The sequence below is a fragment of the Lutzomyia longipalpis genome, chromosome 1 (assembly GCF_024334085.1).
Source record: "Lutzomyia longipalpis isolate SR_M1_2022 chromosome 1, ASM2433408v1".
Classification (NCBI taxonomy): Eukaryota; Metazoa; Arthropoda; class Insecta; order Diptera; family Psychodidae; genus Lutzomyia; species Lutzomyia longipalpis.
Window position 1 is genome coordinate 26952952 of NC_074707.1, and position 14068 is coordinate 26967019.

Below are 14068 nucleotides of genomic sequence, written 5' to 3' on the forward strand. Positions count from 1 at the left end.
TGTATGATCCTACTGTACATAGATGTTAAAAAGAAGATTTATTCAGCAGTCCACCCACATGGAGTCCAGTTGGAAGGCCAATTGCTGACAAGAAAATAAATGTAGTATGCAGATCTTGTGGTAAGATTGGGAATGTGAAAACAAAGAGCCTAGAAGAAGAATCGAAATGCGTCACAAGATGAACATGAGATGAACGTCGTCATGAGATGAACAATTTGGGTTCAGAAGAGGCCACTCTACCACCCATCAGCTAGTTAGAATTTCCTCTAGCATAAAAAAGGGGCTGAGCCAGAAACGCTCAACAGGAATGGTAATTTTTGATATTGAAAAATGCTTTGACACTATTTGGCACGACGCAGTCGTATACAAAATGCTATGCTTAAAGTTTCCTAGTTACATCTGCAAATTGATTCAATCCTTCTTAAGAGACCGCTCGTTTGCAGTCAGAATGGGCTCTGCTATATCCGCTCCTAGCGATATCCCTTATGGCTTACCGCAGGGTAGTGCCCTTAGCCCAACTTTGTTCAATATTTTCACACATGACCTTCCATGTGTCTTTAAAAGATGCTATTCCTCGCTTTTCGCGGACGATACAGCACTTTTATACACTGATTCTAGCATTATTAAAATTGTAAAAGCTTTAAATTCAGATATAGTTAATTTTGAAAAGTATTGCGCCCTGTGGAAAATTAAATTAAATGCTGCTAAAACCCAAGCTATTATGTTCACTAGAAAGAAGTCCTGGAGAAATAATCCTTCTCTTGAAATTGTAGTTTCCGGTAAAAACGTGGGCTGGAGCAATCAGGTGAAGTACCTTGGTGCTTCACTTGACCCCACACTCACGTGGAAACACCAAATTGATTCCCTCCAACATAGAGCAATGGCTTGTATTAAAATTTATTATCCTTTGATAAACAGAAGATCTGTCCTATCGGAGAGAAATAAAATGCTGATCTATACCATGATTGTGAAAATGATTATGCTATACGCATGCCCTGCTTGGGGGTCTTGTGCTGAAAGTCACATTAGGAAATTGCGAGTGGTGGAAACCAAATTTCTGCGCTTAATTTTTGACTTGAGGAGATACTGCCCCACCCCTTGGATCTATGACATAGCCTCCCTTGATCCAATTTCAAAGCAAATTTGTAAAATAAAAGAGAATTTTATTGAAAATTGCAAAAATCATGAAAACCAACTCATAAGAGAGCTTGCCCCGTGAGAGGGTACTGTCTGTGAGAGAAAAGTGTCTAGGCCTTGCCTGCACATATGACTACCTAGAAATAGGTACGCTACTCTCCTGTGAGAGGAGAACGTCTGTGAGAGACCAAGGTCCTAAGGCCTTGCCTGTCTGTGAGGGACTTAACTGGCATGTAGGCTTGTCTACAGTCATTTGAGATGAGCGTTCTCCACTGTGAGTTGTAGTCTGTGAGAGACTGAGAGAGACTTTCCCAATTTGGTTGCCCGTGTGTTCTTCCTCGTGAGGGGGATGTCGGTTCAGATTCTGCCGAGAACTACCTTGTTTCTTCTTCTTTTTCATTTCTAAATTTTTATTGATCTTTTAGGGCAATGTGGCCAATTTAGAGAAGTAGCGGTAAAGCTCTTCCAACATAAAATTAAATTATTTCTTCCTATTTTTCAGAATTTTCTATTATGTACTATTTGTAATATTGATTTATAGCCGTGGAGCTGGGAACAAATTTGGAATTGTAAAGACGATTGTCCAAAGCATGACTTTAATAAAAAAAAAAAAAAAAAAAAAAAAAAAAAAAAAAAAGCGTCACTATCGAATTGAAGAGATGACTAAAAGACTGACTTGACCTACCATTTATTTGTGATGGGTCTCTTCTATAGATCTTATTTACCACCTATAAACCCTGATTAATAATACCTATCTAATACCGTAAAATATGTAGGACTTATTTACCCAAAAAAAAACTTCCGTTCTCGAATGCTTTTTCTACTCTGATGACTTCCATACATTTGTAGATTTTTTAATAAATTAATTATTTAAGAATTAACTCCAAATATACTAAAGAAAATGTACCAAAAAATTAGTTTTAATTGCTAAAAAAAATTCGTCCCACATTTTTTTTAAACACACAATTAATTTTTATTGTGACAAGGAAAATCTCCGTGGAATATCATTTCTTTATATTTCTCCCGAATTAAAATTATAATAAAAAATGTATATAAAATGAGATATATAAATTTCATGACAATGATGACGGGACTAGGAAAATTAAAAAAAATACCTAAATGAATTTAGATTTCTTGAGTAAATATTTACTAAATTAATTAAATGGACAAGAATGAGGACGCTGGGTATATACTTAATTAATTGTAATTTAATATTGTAAATTAAATGTATTTTTAATCATAAAACATTGCCGTAGAAAAAGGATCCGAGTACCAATGAAAGAAGCAAAAAAAAGAAAGAAAAGCAAAGGACAGTGAGACAATTTGAGGATGTAGAGAAAAAGAAAGAATTCTGAGAAATGTTATGTACATAGAGCTTCAAAATACTGTGTGGAAATGTTAATACAGAAATTTCTTGGTTTTAATTGAAATTTTTCATTCACTCTTCCCCATGGATATGCTGTTACGGTTATTTTCTTTACACAGTATTATATGGAGAAAAATCCACCGTCTCACATAGCTCAAGACTTCCGCCATATCTTACAGGAAGTATTTGGTGAACATCAACAAGAAGTATAAATTGATTTTTTTTTCTATTACTGCACAGCACAATTATAAACATTTCAAAATTTAGCAATTCTCGTGTTCACTCTCGATCTTATTTGTTATCGAACGACATAGGAATAACGTGGAATCATGAATAAGGATATAAGTGAAGGTGTGTAGCAGCTAAGAGCATAAAGAAAAGGTCAGTGATCTGAAATAATGAATTTTATCGAAGTAAATTACTATGACATTATAATATCCCCCAAACATAAAGCTATAAAGTTATACAGAATTTATGTATAATCGATTAGAAAAATTTAAACTATCATATATGTATGTACGTATATGTGCTTTCCGACCAATGATTTACAGAAATTTGAGCTACCCTTATGTGTCCTGCACATACAAACAAGAAATACCAACTCATAGCAATGCTAACTGACTTTAGTTCTTTTTCGGAATGGAGAAGGGTTAATTATTTCATCAGTCTTTGATTATAGAATAAAACCTATATGCACATCCCCCATCCCTATATCTGTTTGCAAAAACATCTTCTGCTTGCAGACTCGTTTTTGCTTTTAACTTTATCACCATTAGTGCTGGAATTGAATGCACTAGTGCGCAAAGAAGCTATCCTTTCATTTATGATCTCCTTCACAATCAGCAAGCAGATTTTTGTGACATGAAAGCATAAAAATCATTATGGTGCTTAGAAGTCTACGATTAAGGGAAGATTTTTCAAAAGGGTAATGCACATCTGATTTAAAATTATTAAAAAATAGAAATACTTAAAGTCTCCTTTGTCAGCTATATTTATTTTACCAATGATGGGGAACACAATTTCAAGACTCACTACCTCGAATGTGTATATGACACCAATGCACAAACTTGAAGGATTTTAAAGCAAACACCCCTTAAAAGCCGCCACAAGCTATACAATTTAATACCAGATGAATTTATTTTATACCATCAGAATTCAACAGAGAAGAATATATTGATCTTCACCATCGCTACATAATTGACGAAAATTAGTTGCAAATTCCCAAACAAAGTGACACATGGTAGGAATTATTTATTTTACTCTAAAATTCCACCTGCAGAATTCCTTTAGCTACCGGTATGAGAATAGTCTGAATAATTAATTCGTTTTTTTTCTTCCTCAGTAGAGTATCCCATTCATTGTTTCTCACGGAGGACGTCTTTTGGATTTCTTTCGAACCACCTGTTATATAATTCATGCATCTCATGTGAATCCCTCATTAAGTGCTTATTAAGTATACATACATAGAAGAGACCCCAAATCAAGGAGCAATAATTAGAAATCAAACTGACATAAATAAAATCTATTATGTATATAGGTTGTTACATTCATATCTTCATGTACATGCGCTAGGCTGGTATAAATTTAGGCGATAGTAGAAATATCCAAAATTCTCTCACGGCGAATGCAGAGAGATCGAAAGATCGGTGGTGGGGATTTTGAGGCTATCGCCAGTTCTTGTGTGAGTAATCATCGGTCTTCTGGAATCAGCTCTCCTAGCTGCAACATCATCATCCCAACATCTCCGCGTTTAATTAAAATCTCTTTTTTGATAAATTATTGAAGTGTAAAAGTAAAGTAGAGTCAATTCTTCCAAATTAAATTTATAAAAATCATTTTTCTTTTTAAATTAATTAAATAAACAGTGTAAAGTAAATTCCTTTTAAGTCCAAATTTATAATTTTTCTCTTTTTTTATTAAAGTGAGGTTTAAGTTAAATATTTCTTTTTAATTAAAACCCCCAAATTGTGCGATTTCTTCCTCTCAAAAAAAACCCCCGGTGTGCGATCTCTTTGAGATCTGGCGCCCTTACAAAAAAAGCACACCGGCAGGTAAGTGTATATAACAAGCTGGCCGAAAAGAGCTGGATAAAGAGGACATCGTTACAAATTTGGCGCCCAACGTAGCTCGAAAAGTGTAAAAGCATAAGCTCTACGTGTGGAAGCTGTCTGGTGAAAAATATCTAATTATCTTAAAAATTATATCATTTTTTACATTACCACGTGGTGAGATATTGGGAAGTTGCGCATTCTGCACGATTATATTACGCGGGGTAATAAATTACGCCGAGTGTAGAAAAAAGAAATTTGGAGGTATTTGCTGCCAGAAGATTTTAGTACCGTTAAATTTACCGTTATTGTGCTCGTTAAGTGATAGATTTGCGCGAGTTTTGCACGAGTAAATTTGCGATTTTGTGAAAATTATCTTCCAACACTCATCCAGGGCCCATTGGGTGGTTTTGGGGGGATTAATTTTTTTTTACATACATAGAATTGTTTACGTGTAAGTTAACCGAATGGATAACTTCGGAAGACCTTCGGGTTTCGGTCTTGGTGCGGCCGGGAATTTGGGAGCTGTTCCGCGAACCAGGTCAAGTAATCAATTGGATTTTTCATTGTTGACTGAGGAAGATATTAAGTTCGAATTAACCTTGCGAAATAAAGGTGAACCTTGGGAAAATCGCAACCTATCCTCGGAGTTGTTAAAACACTGGGAAAGTGAAGAAAGAGTGGTGATTCAAGGAAATAATTCGACTAAAGATTTGATAGTGCGTGTCGCGGAGTTTGAGTTTAATCTTATTGATCCTAAACCCGATTGGGAGCGAGGCATAAGAGTATTGTTCGAGCATTTGCGTCACCGCTGCAAGTACGTTGCCGATGACAGTGATCCGGATAAAACGCGGTCGCGGAAAGTGTTGAAATTATTGGAGAAGCATATGGGCGAATATGAGGAAAAACACAAGTTACAAAATTCTAATGAGAGTGAATCTTTGTCTGTTGGTTCTATGGGTGGCCGCGGCAGAGGGAATATCGCAAGGTATAATTGGGAAATTCCTTTTCTTACAAATCAAACAACTCAACTTAACCCTACAATTCCTGCATTCCGTCCATTGCAATATCCTCCACAATACAATCCACCTCAAAATCAAAATAATGGTGCAGAATGTGTAACAGGGACTTATTATCCGATCGAGCCAATGGTAAGAGTTACCCCAGGTTCTTTCAAGGACTGGGGAATCTCTTTTTCGGGTGCGAGAGGAGCCAAGAAAGTCAAGTCCTTTATTATTGACCTTGAGCGAATGAGCGCTGCTCAAGGTGTTCCTTTGCAAATTCTAAATCGCGCTGTACGTTTTTTTCTCACAGGAGATGCTCTCTTGTGGTATAATTCGTGTTGGCAATACCTCACCACATGGGAATCTTTTACTGTGGCTATAAAATCTGCTTTTCAGGATGTAGAAAGTGACTTTTCAATAAGGAGGCGCATTGAAGAAAGAAAACAAAGGCCAGGGGAGCCAGTAGAGGTTTTTCTCGCGGCTCTACAAGAGCTTTTTGATGAATTAGAAGATAAGATTTCAGAGAATGAAAAAATAAGGCTCACCCGAAGAAATTTAATGTATTCTTTTTCAAATGCGCTGGCCTTAACTCAAATTAATTCAATGGCACATCTTGGATCACTTCTCAAACAAATTGAGTATAATAGATTGTATGCTCCTCAACCAAATCTTCCAAAGCGGGGCTCCCAGAATCAAAATCAAGTACAAGAAGTGTCAGAACAACAGCAACGCAGTATTAATTCTCGTGGAAATCAGCGTGGTGGACGAAATAATCAAAATACAAATCGTTCAGGTTCGCGAAATGAGGGACAAAATGCGGTAAAGTGCGTAAATTGTGGCGGTCCACATAAGATCAAGGATTGCAAGGAACCCAGAAAGTGTAATGTAATGTGCTATAAATGCGGCTTAGAAAACACCATTACGTCGAGGTGTCCGGTTTGTAACACCAAGGGGGGCGACAGGGCGTCTCGGTAGAGAAGGTGTCGCGAGTCGCCGAAAAATCTGAAACCTTCAATAATCGCGAATTTATCAACTCATCCTATTTGCATGAAGAAAATTTGGCAGAGAGGGATGGGGGGAACAGTGCAGAAGTGTGCAGTCTTACTGAATCTTTAGTGTTTGTAAACAGTAATTCAAGAAACCAAAGTATAGATAATATAAATGATATAGAAGAATTCGCGTCTGAGGTATCTCAAGAAGATAGTGTAGAATCTCATGAATCTCATCAAGGTTTAGAACATATTGTGGCAAGTGAAGTAAATAGTACGGTTTCAGAAAAGAAAAATTACCGTGAAAAATTCAATCGCCAAAAGTTCTGTATCGGAAAACCTTCGGGAAATGTATGTCCAAAAGCCCATGTAATCAGTGAATTAAATATTGCTACGTCTAGTGATAACTTCGGTAGAATATTTTGTGAAGTTAAATTAGCTGATCAAGTAGTAAAAGGTCTGATTGATACAGGATGTACATGTACTATCCTGGGCAAGGACGGTTTAAAATTCCTGAGGAGCCTTGATTTGGAGATTTTGAGAGAAAATACTTTTTTGAGAACTGCAGATGGTTCTATGCATAAAACTAAATTTTCCGCTATTGTTCCAATAACTTTCAATGGAACTACAAAGAATCATGAAATCATAGTGTGCAATCAGCTCACTCATCCGCTATATTTGGGTATGGATTTTTGTCGAAGTTTTGGTGTTGGCATAAATTTTCCTAATCATCAAGTAAATGAGGTGTTAAAGTCTCCACAGCTTACTGAAAAACAAAGTATTCAGCTTCAAGAATGTATAGCACAATTTTTAGTAACATCTGAAGGAAAATTTGGGTGCACAAATGTATTAAAGCACACCATTGATACGGGAGATCATAAGCCCATAAGGCAAAGATCTTATCCAGTACCTTTCCACAGACAAAAAGCTGTTGATGCTGAATTAAAACGTTTGCTTAAACTTGGTGTCATTAGTGAGTGCAGAACAAGTCCTTGGTCTAATCCAGTTACAATAGTAAATAAACCAAATGGCCAAGCAAGAATTTGTTTAGATGCAAGAAAATTAAACCGAATCACGGTTCGAGACTCTTTTGCCATACCAAATATCGATAATATCCTATCCAAATTAATTGGTACAAAATATTTGTCTTCTCTCGACTTATCCGATGCTTTTTTTCAAATAGAACTTGACGAAGAGTCCAAACAGAAGACAGCATTCAGCATTCCGGGGAGACCCATGTACATCTACAACCGAATGCCCTTTGGCTGTACAAATTCAGCCCAGGAGATGTCAAGGTTGATGTCTCGTGTCATCGGGGTCGATCTGGAGCCGGACGTCTTCTGTTTCGTGGACGACATCATAGTCGCTACAGAGACCTTTGAGGAACACATCAAGTGCCTCCAGGAGGTGGCGCGACGTCTGAAGGCTGCGAATCTCACCATCAGCGCAGCAAAGTCAAAGTTCTGTGTGCCAGAGCTGGTGTATCTTGGCTACACAGTCAGTGCATCAGGAGTCAGTCCGAATCAGGAGAAAGTCAAGGCGATTCAGGATATTCAGCCACCGCAAACAGTCAAACAAGTGCGTCAGCTGCTCGGCATGATGGGATGGTTCAGGCGTTTCATCCCAGGCTACAGTCAGGTAGCTACGCCCATCACGGACTTGCTGAAGGGGAATCCCAAGAAAATCTCCTGGACTCCGGCGGCAAATGCTGCTCTTGAACAACTGAAGCACCTGCTCACCACAGCCCCGATCTTAGCTACGCCGGACTATACTCAACCATTCGTCATCAAGTGCGACAGTTCCGATTTCGGCGCTGGAGGATGCCTACTACAGGGAGAAGGAGATGACCAGCGCGTGATCTCCTACTACTCACACAAGTACACGGCAAGTCAAAAAAATTACTCCACTACCGAAAAAGAATGTTTAGCTGTAGTACTTTCAGTAGAGCGGTTTAATGATTATATAGAAGGTTCAAATTTTACTATAGAAACAGATCACTCTGCATTAATTTGGTTATTAAATACGAATGAGGTAAAAGGTAGGCTAGCTAGATGGGTAATGAAGCTTCAACACCACAATTTTAAGATTGTTCATAGAGCGGGAAAAGAACACATTTTGCCAGACTTTTTATCACGATGCATAGAAGCAGTAGAGGGTAGTTCAGAAGATAAATGGTTTAAAAATTTATATAAAAAAGTATCAGAAAATCCGTCTGATTTTCCTGATTACCAAATAAAAAGCGGGAAACTATATAAAAATTGTTCATTTTTAAATGAAGATAAGATTAGTGAACATAAGTGGAAATTAGTGGTGCCGAAGGAGGATAGACCGGCAATCTTAGCAAAATATCATGATGAACCCACAGGGGGTCACTTAGGCTATTTTAAAACTTTTCATAGAATTTGTGAGTTCTTTTATTGGCCAAAAATGAGGCAGGAAGTAGCTGCGTATATAAAAAAATGTGATACTTGTAAGTCGATCAAATCACCAAATTATTCATTAACACCGGCTATGGGAAAATTTATTGAGGCGAAACGTCCATGGGAATTTGTATCAGCGGACTTTGTGGGACCACTAGTCAGGACCAAAAGAGGGTTTGTTTGGCTCTTGGTAGTGGTTGATAGGCTGAGTAAATTTGTCTTATTATTTCCTATGAGAAATGCCAAGTCGCAGGGCGTAATAAGAGTGTTAAGAGAAAACGTTTTCTCAATATTTGGGTATCCAAGAATCTTTTACACGGATTGCGGCACTAGTTTTGTCAGTAAAGATATTGAGAGCTATTTGAAGCAATCAGGGATAAAGCATTGGACCACGGCCTCTTATCATCCGCAAGCAAACGCGACAGAGCGATATAATCGGGGAGTAATAACAGCTATTAAGTCTTACATTAAAGAAAAGCACAATAGATGGGATGAATTTTTACCTGAGATAGGTGTATCTATGCGTGCGGCAGTAAGCGAAGGGACCAAGTATAGTCCATACTATTTAAATTTTGGTCTAAATATGATAGCTAACGGACAAGAATATGAGATTTTGGATGTAGGTAACCAGCCTAGTGACGAGAACCGTATTGAGCAATTGCAAAAGTCTCGTGGTAGGGCGAATGAAAACCTCAGAAAAATTCATAAGTCGTCTCAAGAACAATATGATGCGAACCATAGTGCTAAAAATCACGAATTTAGTGTAGGAGATGTAGTATGGAGACGGAATTTTAAGTTGTCAAATGCGTCTCAGGGGCTACAAGCCAAGTTTTTTCCTACGTGGGTAAAGGCAAGGGTGATTTCAAAGCATAATGATGTGTATATTGTTGAAGATGTGGGAAACGAGTCAAGAAAAGGTCGTTACCACAAAAAGGATTTGAAGCCAAATTGATCGCATAGTAAAAGAAACTAAGTTTTCTTGAATGAATATGTTAAATGTTAATTTAATTTAAATTGCAATTAGTTGGATCATACCATTCGGATTTGTCTTTTTCATAAAATGTCATATAAAAGGCGCTGAAAGACAGTTGTTTTACAGGTATCGGCTCGCGTTGCGTAATACATGAAAAGAGAGTACACACCTAGAATTTTGAAAGTGTTGTAAGGTGGAGACTGATGGTTTCTGATACAAGCTCTGGATTTGATATTTGTTGATGCGTAATTAAAATATAAAATTAATATTGAAAAATTGAGAGAACAAATGTTTAAAGCAAAAATGAAGTTGGTTAACAAAAAAATTGTTCTTTAAAGGAAAAAGATTGAAGAAAAATTTAATTTTTTTCCGAGTTTAAAAGTAATTGAATATTCCTGGTTCTGTGTATTAAGATACAGCTCAGGGGATGTCGTCGCTCCTAAGGTGGTAGCGAGAAGCTACGGAGATCTGAACGGCCCAAGGCATACCGAAAACGTAACCTTAAGGGTCGCAACGAAGTCGATGATGGGACAAAAAATGGGGACATCCATGGTATATTATCTCTCTCGAAAATGAGACATCAGAGTTGGTAGACCTTGGATGTATGGTACGAAATTTTTAGTTGCTAAAAGAAGCAAGTCATCGATAAAGATACATTGTTAAAAAGGCCTTAAATACATCGGACGCTCTCGTAGTTGTATCTTAAAAATAATGTGAAGAAGATGAATATTGGAGATTGAAGATTGAAATTGGAGAATGGAAATTGATGGAAATTCTATTTTGTGAACAGGAATAAATTAAAAGTTGAAAATACGCGTTAAAAATAATAATATAAAATTGAAAAAAATTAAGCAAATCCAGGGTAAAGGTTGATGAACCGGATGTTAAAATTGAACTCATATTAGAAATGAAGGGTGCGTCTGATCGCGACCGTAGTAATGAAAAAGGATGTGGTAAATTGTTGAGTAGTCGATGTTTTTGAAATAATTCCTTTTAGTGCCACAGTAGAGTAAATTCTGAAATATTCGATGGTCTGAGATAACTTTTGCATATTGGAATTTTATGTGTCATTCTTCGATGTTTAAATATTATTATGAATTATCACTTTTTGCAATCTTTCCGGAGGGGAAGGGGGATGATGTTACATTCATATCTTCATGTACATGCGCTAGGCTGGTATAAATTTAGGCGATAGTAGAAATATCCAAAATTCTCTCACGGCGAATGCAGAGAGATCGAAAGATCGGTGGTGGGGATTTTGAGGCTATCGCCAGTTCTTGTGTGAGTAATCATCGGTCTTCTGGAATCAGCTCTCCTAGCTGCAACATCATCATCCCAACATCTCCGCGTTTAATTAAAATCTCTTTTTTGATAAATTATTGAAGTGTAAAAGTAAAGTAGAGTCATTTCTTTCAATTAAAATTATATAAAATCATTTTTCTCTTTAAATTAAATAAACAAGTGTAAAGTAAATTCCTTTTAAGTCCAAATTTATAATTTTTCTCTTTTTTTATTAAAGTGAGGTTTAAGTTAAATATTTCTTTTTAATTAAAACCCCCAAATTGTGCGATTTCTTCCTCTCAAAAAAAACCCCCGGTGTGCGATCTCTTTGAGATCTGGCGCCCTTACAAAAAAAGCACACCGGCAGGTAAGTGTATATAACAAGCTGGCCGAAAAGAGCTGGATAAAGAGGACATCGTTACAAGGTACATGTAATGTAAAAGGCAATCACACAATTAATTATATCGATTAAATGGATTAAATTAATTAAAAAGCATTTTGCAAAGCATAATGTTTTAGTATGGTTTTAATTACATTATATAATAGTTGCAATAGTTGAATTTTTTTAAATTGCATGAATTCCAAATGTGAAAGGGTCATATTAAATGTACTACATATATGTACAGAAAAGATGCTTGAGCTTATATTAAAGTCAGAAAATTCATTTTTTTTTGGTTTGTACAAATTTATTTAAAATTTTTAATTTATATCCTTTTGCGATAATTTATAACCCGGAATTGCGATAGTGTGCTTGAAAAAAAAATCCCTTATTTGATTTTTGTCCAAAATACCGCGTTTATTTAATAGAATAATTTTTCTCATGTTCAATTTCAATGATTTCAATAGAAAGTGCCTATATATACAGTAGTATATCGTAGGAAGGGATGGAAAAGACATAAGAAATTGTTCCTAAATTTGATATTGGATTTCTTCGCATGAATATGATCCAATACGGACGACCCCTTCGTCAAGGAAATAAATTTGGAGGCACCGCCACAGATGACACAAAGAGATAAATTGTTGCCAATTGAATTTGTTCTGCGGATGGTGGCCCTAAAGTATGCACGGGGGCGTAGATTGACGGGGTGGGCGTTATATCTTAGGGGAGCACATGAGGTGATGATACTCAGGCCTTATACACATTGAATGTTCACGCTTTCACAAAGTTGTTCCGCCATTGAATATTTTATTGAGAAAATACATACGTGTGTGGGTGGTAGGGGTGGAAGTTGGGAAAAATAAATGAAATATTTATCTAAAGCCCCTTTCCGTGAATACGGGGTCGTCTTCACCAAAGACTCCACGCGAAAGAAGCAAAAATATAGCAGCTGAAATAAATTTTAATAGAAATTTCTCGGAAATTTACTTAAATTCTCAATCTAATCCTATTCATGGCCGTAAGCTTATTTTTGGTGTTGCTATTATTTAACTATAAGGATCGTTTTTAATATAACTCGAAGCAATATTAAAATAAGAAGTTACCTAATAAAAAAAGGATTAAAAATATAATTTAAAATAATTATTTCGATTATTTAATTTAAAAAATATTTTTGTCCCCTCTACAATTATTTTAATTGCTGCGTGAATCAAATTTCCTAAATGAATTACTCTATATAAAAAAAAACGAGAGGAAATTAATGCAACTAATCACCACAAAAAATTCGTGGAAAAAAATCAAAATATCTCTGTAGATTAATATTAAAATCACAACAATTCAAAAACATTTGGTGCTCCCCTCATCCATTCCAGTCCACATCCGCATAACCCCAATGCGCCGTTAACAGGAAGCCAGGAATTCAACTGTGGCATTGCTGCAATTAAATACATTTTATACCAAAATATCGAACAGGATTCATTGGTTTGGATTTTAATTTACAATTAGTCCCCAAATGGTGTAAATTAATTAATTTCTAAATCACACAATACAGGAATAAATTTTCACTGGAAAAGTCCGCTTGGTCATTTATTATTCATAGCACAAAAACCAATTGATTAAAAACTTAACTCAATGTATTTTCCCTGTTTTTCCAAATATTAGCTGAGTTATATTAAAACATGTGTTATTATTTCCTTTTGCAAATTGTGTGGAAAAATTATAAAAGTATAATAATGAAAAATGATTAAATTCGATTTTAATTTTTTGTGTGATTTTAACCCATTATGCTGGTTCGTAAATCTGTAATGTATTTCAGTAAGACTTCCATAAAATATTTCATGATCCCTATTATCCTTACCAATTCAATCTTATTGTTCGAAGGGTAAAATCGATTTTGCCAAAAACAGTTGTAATTCATTTCTGCCGGCTCCGTGGCTCCTAGAAATTTTTGTCTTTAGAATGAAACTTCCAGAGATCAAAGAAAATTTTGTTAATCAACCAAGAGTTTTTTAGGTCATACGATTTTAATCATTAAATCGTTTTAAAGATATCAAAAAAAAAGAATTATTTACTGAAAAATCTTTAAAAATAAGGATTTCGTGTCTGTACAGCTTATACATTTCTACACCGTTAGTCTGATCGCGATGTAATTTGGTATATAGACTACTGATACCAGGCGGTTTTTACCCACGACATTCATTTTCCCCCCAGAGCCCCCCTTCGTAGCGCCCCCATATAATTTTCATGATTTTTTAACTACTTTTTGAATTTGGCGCCCTTTTTTGGTACATTTTGTATAAGAGAAAACGAGACAGTGCACGTCACTGATACTGTCTCCCTCACACTTTTAGTTTTTCGCAATTTTCTCGCGTTTTCCGTCGAATTTCCCACGGAAAATGGCTTTTTTGTGACCAGGAAGCGACGCCGCGTCGATTGGCATCGTCGGCGCGAAACTCTCAAAATCCGCGCCAGAA

General features: G+C 36.1%; 1 protein-coding gene across 2 annotated transcripts in view; it reads left to right on the forward strand.

The window, feature by feature from the left end:
* The window catches only part of LOC129797484 (protocadherin-23), a 953251-nt gene that overhangs the window by 235201 nt on the left and 703982 nt on the right, over positions 1 to 14068 (forward strand). The window lies entirely within an intron of this gene.